This window comes from Chrysoperla carnea, chromosome 1 (genome assembly GCF_905475395.1).
Source record: "Chrysoperla carnea chromosome 1, inChrCarn1.1, whole genome shotgun sequence".
NCBI lineage: Eukaryota > Metazoa > Arthropoda > Insecta > Neuroptera > Chrysopidae > Chrysoperla > Chrysoperla carnea.
The window spans coordinates 30189840-30204473 of NC_058337.1; the positions used below are offsets into that span (position 1 = coordinate 30189840).

At 28.5% G+C, this 14634-nt stretch overlaps 1 protein-coding gene across 7 annotated transcripts in view; it reads right to left on the bottom strand.

Moving 5' to 3' along the window:
• The window catches only part of LOC123290915 (tropomodulin), a 105271-nt gene that overhangs the window by 31032 nt on the left and 59605 nt on the right, over positions 1-14634 (bottom strand). The window contains exon 1 of one of the 7 annotated variants that reach the window (XR_006534909.1): positions 1850-1978. The exons of the other annotated variants lie outside the window; for them this stretch is intronic. The gene's annotated coding sequence lies outside the window, so the exon portion shown is untranslated. Of the gene's footprint in view, positions 1-1849; positions 1979-14634 lie in introns of those variants that run through there. 7 annotated transcript variants of the gene reach the window in all.

Below are 14634 nucleotides of genomic sequence, written 5' to 3' on the forward strand. Positions count from 1 at the left end.
TTTATATGTCGCAGCCAATGTTGTTTTGTTAGCGTTCAATGAACAGCCTAGCCTTTTTACTGAACTACTAGCCTTTTTCAGCCGTAGCGTCTAATACAATACTCAATGAACTGACTGATTGATGATTAGGCCATTCATAGATACAATAAGGTGATCATTTGACAAAAAAGACGAAATATCTGACATTAATGTCGGTTTTCCACTAAACGGACAGTTGAGTTTTTGTTGAAAAACAAAAACAAAATTGAAAATGTAATGGTCATTACATTGGCAATCTTCAAAAAGTTTGTAAAAAGTTGCAATTTTGTTTTTTCAACACAAGTTTCTGTTTTGCTTTTGTTTGCCCGTTTAGTGGAAATACGACATTAAATATAACACAATTTAATAAATATTGTTATTTGGTAATCAAGAGATCAAATAGAGTATAGCTCAATAACGAAGTACAAATGTAAGTAGTTCAAACATTATTTGTTTACGCAAGTTAAACTTCCATGGCATTTTGATCCGCAATGAACTTTGTTTTTAAAACAAGTACATCTATTATTGCGACAGTGCGTCACAGTAGGTTACACTACGTTTTTGGAGTCGCTGATCACCGAAAGATGATTGACTTGCTATAGATTCTCTCAAAGAAATTGGACTTTTGAAAATTTCGCCGTCATAGTTTGTATCTGAATACTGCAATTCGTGCCCTGAAAAAAAATTTTTGATAGTACCATACTTAATTAAAACATTTTGTCCCTACATTCTCCATTGCATATACTATTTTTTTGAGTAAACGCAATCAAACTGTTAGAAACACCAACAATATTGTTACTTGCCGGCGCCATATTGATTGTGTCTATGTTTCAGCGCCAGGGGGCAGAAAGTGGAACAAAATTTTAATGACTAGCCTAGGCAAGCAATTAAACGTTATCGATTCAAGTCATTTGCCTAGCTGTTTGATTGAATGGGTGAATATATTCAGACTGCAAATTGAACGGCGACGTTTAGTAAAATGGCTAGGTCATTTTAATTGAACGGCGAGTTGGATGAGACAAATACACTATTTACACAGTAAAAGTGTAAATAGAGTTTGATAGTCATATTACAATGTAATTTGACTATCCCAAAAGTTTACATTCAGTGTCTTACATCGAGCCAAAAACAACAAACTATATATTTCAAAAGAGGTTCAATAGGTAAATAGTTTCAATTTGTTTATTATAATTATTGTTTATATACCTCTTTTTGAACATTAAAATGCATTTATGATCTCGTTTACACGCGATTTCGTAGTCCAGGTCTATGAAATAAGTTTAATAACTAGGAACATGGTGCTAAAACGACGTATGAACGGTTTCTTAAGAGGGTGTATTTGCATCGATATCCATCTGAACAGGCAGTTTATTATATGGCATCTAAATACATCGCCGCCTTAAGAGATTACGTGTTCACGTGGTCTATAATGATTAAGCTAAAGTACTTAAAATTAAAAATCTTCGAAAATAATATATTATCGATAACTTTCGCATCCTAAATGCGGTAAGCTCTTGGTTATATGTATTTAGGAGACCGGCATTTATTTCCCTTTATTTTTTAATGTGTTAAAAAGATATTCCACTCATATGATGTATTTGTACGAAAGTAATTTTAAATGAAGTTATTCTTTCTCGAATTATTTCCTCTTCCATTTATAATTTAAATAAATCTTTTCATAATAAAGTTAAAATCATAAATACACATTATTCATAGAGTAATCAAATCTATGGTACATTTATAAATAACTTTTAAAAGTTTATAAAGTCAATTTAAATATTTTTTAGTTTATATTATAAATATTTATAAAAGAAAATTATAAAATACATACACGAACAGTTTCTGTTCGTCTTGTAGATTTTGTAGTATTCCATTCTTGGAAAAATTCAGTCATTTTTGTATTTAAAATTAAAATAAACTATGAACACACTTTTATAAAATCACTATATAGAAATAAAAATTTCACACTTAATTTGAATAATCACCCATTAAATTAATTTTACACAATCAATTTATAGTCACAACAAAAGAAAATTATAAATATTTTTGTTCACATAAAAAATAACACGAAATCTGGATTATGGTATTATTATACACTCACAATTCCGATAAGTATATTGTAAGTGTCTTTACAAAAATATGGTAATCACCGTCGTATCACGGTTTTAAGTGAACTAAACGACGCGTTTCGTTACTTTAGTTCGCTTTCATATTTATTATATTTTATTTTCTGTTAGTTTTTGAAAATACCCCGCCCGCTCTATAATAAACGATACTCCACTATATGACTATATGTATTCTTAATCGTATTAATTCTATATAATTTTATTTATGTATCGTGTTTGTATCTTTTCTTGCATCTTGACGATATGATTTATCTTTATATTCCACACACTCTCTCTCGTAAAATGTTCACGAGGTTGTGATGACTCATTAACAAAATACAGTTAATTTTGTTGTTTTATTATAAAATAGTATAAATTTAAATTGTATATATATTCTATATTTTGAATAAATTCTGTAGTACTTTTAATTCCAGGAATGTATTTTTAAATAAAATTAAGCTTCCTCAAGTGCTATTACGCTATTGTGTATGCTTTAAAATATATTGCTTGTACGTTTATGGTGAATCTTCATAAAAAACTTTGCGTGTATAGCCTGCTTTATTATCTCTGTGATTTGATTGAATGATAAAGGGCTTTTAGTAGATATCAAGAAAGACTAGAAAAGAGGAGAGTTAACTCTGGATCTCGAGCAATGCATATACGTTCGGTACTTGTAAGTTTGCGTATCTGAATTTGGAGGCGCTGATTGTATCTCACGACCATGAGCATTGGTTCTTCGTTTTAGCTCCGTTGCTTCTGTCAACGGCATAATCCTCTTAGACCATTAAGTTACGTAGACAGAGGGTCAAACCATTTTAAGCGTGCCAACATTTGAGGTAGTTGCTTAGGTAAAATTCATCATGGCGGCGGTGTAAAAATGTCAAAATAATATTATGTTGTCATACTTGTTATTGTAGATTCGTAAGAAAAAATGTAAATTGATACGTGATAAATATTTTTTTAAATCGAAAAGTTCAGTGAAATCACGATGTTTTATATAAAACATTTTGTGATATGAAAATTTGACATGTCCCTATATTCTTTTGATAAATATATATATTTTTTTAATAAATGTACCTAGCTGACCCAATTAATTACCTCAGATGTTGACACACCTCTCACTGTGCGGAAAAATCGGCGATGATCTGTCTATGTAATATAATGTCAATGATAACCATCTAATTTTTAATATTATGTTTTGTGAGATTGTTTGTTTAGTTGTTTACATGCATATGATGATTTTACGCTATGGGTGTGAGATACAATTAATAAGTTTGGGGCTCGAAACTTCGAAAATCGTATTGCCAATAAATGATTTTATCATTGCATCGTGCACTTAATGCATGGAATGGTATAACAGTTGAATAAAATAATTTTGAGGACAGGCTGGGGCCTAGAGTGCCTAGTGAAAAGGAGGGCTAATAAGAGACAATTCTTCAATTCTTCTGGATTATAATAGAAAAATATTAAATTCATTTATCGTAAAAGAGAGATAAGGGATGCAAAATCAGAGATTTAAATATTTATAAAAGATATCTATACTATTTGTAAACAGTGATGAAATATTCTAAAAAAAATTTTTAAATAAAAACATCGATTGAAGTTTGATAAGTATGTAAGACTTTAACATACAACTTTTAATACCTATCGCAATAATCTTTTTTTCACAAGAGGCAATTAATTTTAATGACAGTAACAAAGTTTATTTAGAAATACATTATTTATGTATGTTCATCTCTTTAGTGTATGAATATCACGAAAAACACGGACATTTTCGAAAAAAAAACGTAAATGTTTTGACATTTTAGCAAATGATTTATTCTCAAATACTTACTTTTAGTTTATTATTAAATTTTTTTGCAAACAATATAAACTATTGTAATCAAGCCAGGGAGAAAAGGCTATTTTCCATAAATATTTTGAAAACATGGCCGTGGGTCAATGAAAAAGGATGATTAAATAGTTTCTCGGCTTACGTTGTTGCATTTAACAGTCAAGCTCGTAGAAGGAAGGAGGGTCCTATAAACTCCATCTCTTACTCATATCTGATCAAAAGGCCGAAATTTATATAATTTTGAAATAATAAAGACATGTTTTTATAGCCTCCAAGATGAGCTATAGGAAAGTAATACATACATAGTTTTCCGATCTTCCTCTTGAATCTATAAATGAGAAAGACCATTTGCAATGTGTAAGTAAGTTGTTTCCTTAGATGATAGAGTGGGATTATATTAGAAATATATGATCTAACTGTATCTATGTCTTCTTAACTGAAGGTTTTATTCTAGAGTTTTTATTGCCCTGAAATTTCTTGAGACGTTTAATAAAGTTTACTATTTAAAAGCAAATTATTTTTCTTAGCACTGAAAACAATACAAAGAGGAGTAGATTTAGTTGAATATAGGTAATAATAAACTGTTGTGAAATTAATTTTACAGTTTTTATAAACCTAAATACTTCCTGGAATAACACAATATTTTTTTACAATGTTTATATTACACAATTTTAATTATTAAATTACAATAAATCGTTTATTAACAATTATATCATATTTACATGATGAGATGTTTAATTTAAATAATAAAATTATTCTTAGTAATTTCTTAATTATATATTTTATTTAAATATTATAATAAATAATATTCAAAGACCGGATTTGACCTAGTTATAAACAGAAATTTTTAATCGCAATTAGTTTAGATCACATGTTAATGTCATAAATTTAACACAAAAAAAATACCCTTAACTTCTCTATGGATTAACTATGATGTGTAGTTTTTATTCTTAGTTGGCGTTGGTAACAAACGTTTTAGAATTGTCAAAAAAAGTTCGTGTTGCGAAACTTTTGGCATGCGTTTTAATAATTTTTTGAAATGGGATTATATGATTAGAATTGTTTATAAATTATTAGAAAATTATGGCTAATTACTGTCCAAATATTAAACTATTTTTGATTAACTTAAAAAATTAAAACAAAAAAAGTAATTAAAAAGACGTTTTAGTGATTCTACATAGGTCATTGACTGGTTGTAGGTTCACTGAAATTGCAATAATGTGACTTAAAAACAAAAATAATCTTATTTAAGTCAGTGATTAATCCATGATTATTTAAGATGCCAAATATCTCTTCACAATTCGATCACAGTGGCACAGTAGATGTACGTCTCTAATAAAATCATGTTTTATTTGTAATATAAAGTAGTCTTTTTAAACTATTTTGATAGACAGAAAAGAAGAAAATAATTTATATTTATAATCCATTCTTGAAGCAGACAAAAATTATGTTGTACAGAAATAAAGTGTAAAAATAGATTTTTAAATACAAATATAGATCATAATATAAATATTTAGATATACATGAACCTTTGTTGTATTTGTGAGTGTGCGCAAAGTAATTGAAATAAATTTTTAAGGAATTTAAATTATCTTGTTGGCTGATGCTTTTCATTTCCATATAATTTTTTCTTCAGGATAAAATAGTTATTTTATGCGATCAAAAAAATTGTAGGCTGCCAAAACTTCAGAAGTGTCATAAACTCATATTTTATCAATAAATCATAAATCATTTCTTCAGCGCTTAAAACATTTCCCAACGTAAAAGATCCAGCTATTTTGAACACTTCAAACATATATAATATGTATATTATTGCATGTAATGATGAACTGGTATAAAGTAAGTATAATTCCCACAAAATTATTTCGAAAAAATTTCTTTATAAACAGTCTTACAAATTGTTGTTTCTGAAGTTCTAGTCGTCTATTATACTTGAGTTATTTTACCGAGGCCAACATTCAATAAAACAAAGTACGTTTTTAAAGCACACAGTTTAATTAAAGTGGTTTGATCTTTTAATTCTGTTTTAAAGTAACTTATATTTAGAAAAGTTGACCTCGGTAAACTAACTCAAGTATAGTTAAGATTTTTTTTTGGTTAAGACTTAGATTTTTATATATAATGTGGCAAATACGATATCAGTGATCTACTACATTGTATACTGAAATATATTGTTTCAATTTAAAATTTCAAGAAGTATGTAGGTAGGTATTTAGTATGTTAGATCACACAGGGTTCGGTCAGTAAACAGTAGATCTTGAGTATAATCAAGTTGGCCACCTCTGATATCTTCTTCTATACATATAAAAGAAGAAACTGACTTGTTGACTGGCAGATTCGCTAACTAGTCGATCAACGTATAGCTGAAACTTCTAAGGGGCTAAATAAAGATTGAAAGATTGTATGAAATTTAGACAATTTTGTTAAAAATTTAAAAATTGACATATGGTTTGAGATCAAATTTTACTGTATCCCTTTTTTATTACCTCCCCTTTTTTTAGTCTTCATTAATGAATTTTGTGCTCCTTTGTCATGCCCTCTTATACAAATTTGGTCTTTCCTCCCCCCTTCTTTTAGTCTTCGTAAATGCACTTTGGGCAGGTGGGAGCGGTTGCGTTTGCTGTGTTTACTAGTTTATTTCCGAAACTGCTGATTTAAAAAAAAATTTAAGATAATTTTTTATGCTGTTTTAAGAATATAAATTATAACTGCCCGAAATTTTACCGTTGTTAACACCACGCCAGATGCTATTCTAATAATTAAAAAAAAAAAATTAAAAAAATTTTGTTATAGGTGTTCATAAAATTACCTAATTAGTCCATTTCCGGTTGTCCGTCCGTCCGTCCGTCTGTGGAGACGATCACGAACTCAAAAACGAAAAAAGATATCAAGCTGAAATTTTTACAGCGTACTCAGGACGTGAAAAGTTAGGTCGAGTTCGTAAATGAGCATCATAGGCCAATTGGGTCTTGGGTCCGTAGGACCCATCGTGTAAACCGTTAGAGAACAAAAGTTTAAATATAAAAAATGTTCCTTATAAAAAATTAAACAACTTTTGTTTGAAACATTTTTTCGTAAACATCACTGTTTACCCGTGAGGGCGCCAATTAGGCGGAAATTTTATAATATGTACTATACTTGATTATCAGTTATGTATGTGTCACATGTTTGTATGTGTAATGTGATAAAGAAATCAACACTGACTGTGCATGGTTTTTCAACAATTAACTCTTTTTCAGTCAATTGTTTGTTTGCACTTGTTACTTTTAATCTCAGTGAAGCGGGCTAAGTTAAATAAAATAAGTTAAAAAGACTTTTGTTATGCTGCTGGACTCGAACTATAAAGCTGAATCGAAGAATCACTAAAAATTACAAATTATATAGCCTCGCTTCTATTAACTAAGCTATCTAAGATTCTCAAAAACCTAATAATCATTATCACTATAAATAAAGTTGTTTGGATTTTTCCAAAACAGACAAAAAATCAACTAAACACTTGATTTGGATAAGAAATTTGGCTAAGACGATAAACCGCATTAAATAAGAAAATCCATGACTATCCCCTTTCTTTTCCTTTGAACTAAAATTTTGTTAGAAAAGTCATTTAAAGAACTTTCAGCGTATTAATCCTATAACTTAAAGAAAAACACAGAACTAACTTTCAAAAACACAAACTGTGTATGAAATAGAAAAAGGAATTATACCGACGGATATGGGGGGCGTTTAATGAAAAAAATTCATAATTTTATAATTAATTAAATTTACGTATGAAATTATTGTAGAAAATTTGGCAAATTTCCTGAAATCAATTTAAAATATGAAAATTTACCTATGTATGAAAGTTAAACATGTACACAAATTGTATGAACACTTTTCTTAAGGAAAAATGCCAATTTAAAACTGTGACAAAAACAAAATTTATCTTAAAAAAAAACTAAATATTTTAGATAAAATAAACGTTATTATATTTTATTATCATGCCAAATTTTCATTTAAACTTTTCTGGTGTAATGTCAATATCATGTCCTTTATAAATTGTAATGCTATGAAAATTTTTGTATTATGATTTATTTTTTATTTGGCAATTAATTTCTTGATTTTGATTTTTCACACTGATAATGTTATGACGTGATGATTTACGATTGTTTTCACACTCTCTTCAAAATGTACCGTGACTTTCACTAAACATTTTGCCGAATTTTAAACTTTGAACTGTAGGGAAACATGTAGTACCAACGCTCCAATGTGTGTTGGTTCATTGGTCTATCCTCTATGATTTCGATAGACATTACTATATCTATAATATCAGATAACAATTATATGAAGATAAATTTTAGTTCATATGCATTTTTTTCAAGTATAAAGTAGTAGGTAATAATCTTTTAATGATTTAAAGAAGAAAATTTTGCTTTTAATATTTAGTGAGCGGTCGAGATAATACCATTGAGGTCTGTATTGACATAGAAAATTCAATAACTGAATTCTTGACCGCAGAGAGAGAGAAAGGTAGAAAGAGACTGATTTTTATCTGTTTCTCTCCAGCTATACGAGCCTAATTTATCTGGTCTGTCTCCACTGCGATACACCGGCGACTATGCAGCTCTATAGTACTATCTCTATAATTATCAGCGAGAAACATGTTTAGTGAGAAACCTCTTGAAGCGAAAAATAGATTCAAGGGACGAACTTCCACTTATACAGGTTCAAATAAGTTTATTTTTTAACATTAACATTAAGCAATAAAACATTAACATTAAGCTATTATATCACATTCATTAAAAACAGTACAGAGCAATTTACAGCAAAGTATATAAAGTTGTCTATTAAAAAAGAAAACTATTTTTTCATTTATTTAGTTAAATATTTCATAATAATTTTTTATGTTTTCATAAAATATTGCAATATTTTATTTAAAAAATATATTACTTAATTATTATATTGAGACATGGATGATAACAACAGCCAATAATGTCCTAATAACCTCTACACACAAAAATTCTTATTTTTGAGGTGATAATGTTTATAAAAAATTAATTCATTTTTAAATACAAAACCAAAAAAAAAAAAAACTTTTGCATAATTTATATGAAATCAAACATAAATTTATGGCGTAATTATATTTATAGAGGGTGGACCATTTTAATATATTATAAGTAACTAGCGGACCCAACAGACGCTATCCTGTGGAAACGTAACTCCAATTCATTAATACCTATACTATGTTTAGCCTGCTCGCTAAACCCATCCCGCTAATTCCCATCCCATTCCGCTAATCCCCATCACATCCCGCTAAACCCAAATTTTACCCCTATCTATTAGACAGGCCTTTGGAGTAACCTTCGGTCTCGCTGAAGCCTCCGGCAGTGGAGCTGGCTGTACTCGCATATAGCTATAACAAATACCTATTCACAGTTCCTGAAAAATAATAAGTAATACCTCAATGCGTTCCCACCATTTAATGAAATTTAATTATTTGGTGGGGAACCCTCAAAAGCAGTTGTAGTGGACCGAATAGTGAATCGAAATCATCCTCGGATCCACTTGAATTCACACAAAAAATATCATCAAAAACGGTCCATCCGTTTAGGAGGAGTTCAGTGACTAAAATCTACAAACAAGAAACGTATATATGTATAATAGATAGTACGTTTTGTAGTTTGTCAAAAAATAACTTAAACAAAAGTTGCAGAGTTTGATGGGGCCAACGAAAATCTTGGTTTTCAATCAACTTTGGACCCATGTTACGCCTCTGGAGGGTCATTTGTTCTTTTTTTAAAAATTTAATTCCAAATTATTTTTGGGCGTAAAAGAATAATTTGTTATAAAAAAGCAAGAGTTCTCACTAAAAAAAAAAAAAATGTGGGCAAGGTGGGTTGTAAACTAAGGCTTTCGTTGGCCCCCATCAAACTCCGTTTATTTAATTTATTTTTTGATTGGTTAACTAACATGGTTCCTGCGTCGCTCCCAGCGGATATCATGGACCCAACGAACAAAAAATGAACTTGTTCTACGAAAAGACTTTAAGATTTCGTCAGCTCAATTTCTTGGGTCATATTATTAGAAAAAAGTGCCTAGAATATGATATCCTTACAGGAAAAATTTTTGGATCTTTGGCGAGAGGAAGAAAACGTTATAGTTATCTTAAAATCTTAAAATTAAACATGTAAAATATTGACATTCTTCATCTCGCCAACGACAGGGACGGGTAGAATGCCATGATCACCAGCATTTGTTAATCAAATATGGTACTTCATTGATTGATTAACTACAAAACTAGATATTAGTAATAATAGGTTAAAATGGTCCACCCAATATACATAAAACGTATAATGATTACCTATATATTGTGAGTTTATTATTTGACTAAAACATATGTTATGTACTTACAATAACAAAACATAGTAGCCAAAAATTTAAATGAGGCATTTAATAAAAATATGTAATTATATTATACGATACATTTATAAAATCTATTCACAAACAATATATGTTAATCGGAATATAATTTTTTGGTAAATAATCGATTTAAGAATACACCGTGTCAAACACGCTACGTTATTTAACTTGCAACTAATTTTTAACTGTTCATTTCTATTATTAGTCAAAATTGTGGAAGAGATGGGAAGTTATGTAACAAATACCTATCTAAAAAGTGAATTTTTTAAATCCGTATTTAACATATAAAAAATATCAATCACCACGATAATGGGTTGGTTCATTGCAAAGCTAATTTTATACCTTTTGTGTAAAAATATAACTTTGGGTCAAAGGTCACCGTATCTGGCTCCAACGAAGCGTGCATGATGCAAAGCACATATGACTTCACTGTTTCTAGTGGGAGTTAATTCTTTGAGTGGGAAAATTTAATAAAAACTACTTTTTAAGGAAAAAGCTTTTATTGTACTAAAAAGTAGAAAATAATTTTATCTATAAGTCACTCATACCCGACTATTCTAAAAGCTTGAGGCGGTTAATTTAAAACATCAAAAATGAATCGGAACGCCTCATCTACTGCACATGCCTAATTACTTTTCGATTCATCCTTGATATTAAGTTACTTTTTAGTACAATAAAAGCTTAAAAAGTATTTTTTATTAAAATTTTTAAATTAAAACTTAAAAAAATGTATTTATATAAAATAAGTATGGTGGAAGCGATGGAAAAATCTGGACGGCTCGACTTTACCATGCATTGTCATCCAAACTAAATGTGCATGCAAAATTTCAGCTCAATGGGTTGAAGATATCTACTTCAAAATTGAGTTCAAAGAATCCACCGTAACATCCTTACATACATTGCAAGTTAAAAAAAAGCTTTAAAAAAAACTGTTATGGAATTAATTTCGTGGAATTTTAAGTTTAAAAAGTAACAAAAAGCAAGGTTTAACATGGAACAAAGTGGGAAATAATATCGATAACTATATAGTCTAGTCGACAGGTTCAAATTGGTGAAATATAGAAATACTGGTTGTAAAAATATGTGAGATAGCTCGTTGGATTCGGATTGTCTAGAAAAAGTGCTAGAAGCGTTTTTCAGCCCATAAAAAAGCTACAGTTATAAACAATTAAAGATGATAAAAGAGCTATTTCGTATTTCATATTTCATAAAATATAAATATTTTAAAAAAACTAAAAGGTGGAGGGTTTTTTTTTGCCATAGTATAAAGTGTAAGGATGCAGGGTGCAAATAAACAATTTTCAATAAAAACTCCCATTTCCGGAAGTCTATCTACATTATTTATAATTTTAATTTAACGTTGAAAATAGGGCTTTTTGCAACATTTTTAGATTGTTGTAATGTTTTCAATAACGAGTATCTTACACTGAATAATTTTTTTAAGGTATTAAATACTAATTTGAAAATTTGAAAAAGTGTATTCTAAACACTTTAAAGAATTTATTACATTTGAAAATTTATCTTAAAGTTAATTTTTCAATAAGTTAGACAATTATTTAGAAGGTATAAAATTTTGCTCAATATTTTAGAGTACCTACACTTTGGATATTATGGCATAATAATTAGAATAAAATGTAATCAATTTGTTGTTAATTCTCCAGCCCCGGTCTATGAAAGTTTCAGTTTGGAAAAACAGGAGTTCACTTTAAAATTATGTATATCGAAATAGAACATTTCAAAAATAAACTTCTCGGAAAGTCACTTAATCAAGTAGCTGAAGTGAATGCTTCTAGAATGTTTCATTTGGAATGCTCCAAGGTTAAGAATGCCTCTTTTTGAAGTTTGAAATAATGAAAATAGTGAATAGTCACTACAAAATAGTGATACTTTATTTTACTTTCACTATTTCGTTTTTAGAGAGAAAGTTCGAAATATTCCAGAATGTTCGACGGAACACACTATATTGTTTTAGAGCTTTTCGAAACTTTTCAGACTCTAGAGATGATTAATTGTAGCATTCAAATCCTCACCTTTATTCATATTGTGTATAATAAATTGTCTTTTGAATTAAATCAGCGGGTAGCTAGTACGTACTAACTTTTATATTTTTATTATGAAAATAATAAAATAATAATTAAATGTATTTTAAAAATGTATATATAAAAATTAAATTGCAAATTATATTTGATTATAAAATTCAGATATTTCAAAATTATTAAAAATCTGTAAAATTAAATTACTTTTTAATAACTAAATTACTATTATTTACATACCGAACGTAAACAAATGTACATTTTTTTATATAAAAATTAAAAATGTATTTTAAACAAATTTTCATTATTTTTTTAATAATTTTTCAAATAAAATCTAAGGTATAATTTAAAATACAAATTAACAATATTGATAAAAAAAAAACTAAGTTAATTTTATATTTTTATTAATTTTTGTAGAAATTAGAAGTATATCAAGAATTATTAAAATTTAGTTATTGTGATCCAGAGTATTGTAAATCATACAAAAGTGAAATAAAACGTTTGAATCGAAATGCAACAGTTTTACATTATGATTTTGATTTGATAAAAGATTTTGTCAATATTAACGTAAGCATACATATTTTAAAAATTGTACAAAAATTCAGGGAATTGTATTAGCAGGTATACAGGGTATTTCACCATATAGCTAGTCTAAGGCGTTTTTTTAAGGAAGAGTCTTAACATAACATAAAACTATATTTTTAATCATATATTGGAATATGTAGAAAACAAATTTCATGTTAATACAAGCTTATTATTTTGTTGTCACTAAAATCATTGTATAAATTTAGTATTGAAAAAAAAAAAAAAACATTAGAGATGGGATAGATAATGATTTTGTGAATAATAAGTTTATACAATGAGTTTATTGACACCAAATAATGAGCTTGTATCAACATGAAATTTGTTTATTACACATTCCAATGTAAATATATGATTAAAAATATAGTTTTATGTTATCTTATGACTCCTCCTTAAAAAACGCCTTAGACTAGCTATACTGAAAAACCTTGTATAGTTATAAATAACAAGTATTACACTGCTTGTTACTAATTGTTGAATCTTGTTAGTTTTTTTGTTTCATACTGGTATCAGCGTTGGATTTACCGATAGGCCGAGCAAGCCCAGAAGAAAGGGTAGCACTGTAAATTGCAAAGGCTAAAAAAGTGGTAGGCGATTTAATTTAGCTGATAGGCAACAAATTCATAAATAACTATGTCAACGAGAAAGGTTACAAAATGGAAAAATAAATGCGGAGTCGGCTCATTTCTAGTGCTATTGGCAGCAATTGGTAAATCCGACGCTGACTGGTATCGATCTGTATATAGTTCTATTGATTTTCTTGATTAACGGACTCTTAATTAAATGTTAAATGGAACTTAATTTTCTATTTTGCATTCCAAATTTATTGTTTTTTGTAACAAATGGAAAATAAATTAAATTCTTGTAATAATGATATTATACTGTATATTTACGAATGCACCTCCCCATAAATTGGTTTTATTTTAGAACCTAATATATGTATTTTTTTAGTTGCAGTTTACACTTTATGAATTTCATAACAATGAATTTAAATTATCTTTTATCAGAAGTGAACAACTTCTTTGTGAATTATTAGATAATTTTTCAGAAGTGTTGATAAAAGTAACTTCAAATACAAACTTGGTATATAAATGTGTTAATGATACTACAGTAGGTATATTTTACATATTTTTATTTAATGTTGTGTTAAAGAATCGTGTTGTGGCTAGTAGCATAAAATTCAAAAAATCTCTCCGTAAAAGTTTTAGAAGCATTTCATATTACTTGTAGGCAAAAGGTCTCTCCAACCGAAATCTCGACCGGTAGTGAGATATTCAAGATGGCGGTCAAGATGGTGTCGAAACTCGAAATCGGCGCTATAAATCCCCGCTTTGACTTAAGAATGCGCCTACAATGCTAAAAAAAAGACAGATTTCATGAGTAGAGAATTAAAGGGATTTTTTCATTATGAATTCCGAGAAAAACACTTAAAAATGGGCGTCAGACCCATACTGATTGGCAATACCCCATTACATTTCTTTGGTTAATTAATTTTTTGAAAATCTAAATTGAGAAAATCCTCTTAATATTCTTAACTGATATTTGAAAGTTACTAACATGTATACTTGCGGACTTTAAAAATGCGACAAAGCTGTATATCAGATATATTTGGTGGTTGAAAAATACACATTAATTAATATCTGTTTTATTGCCGCCAAATATATCT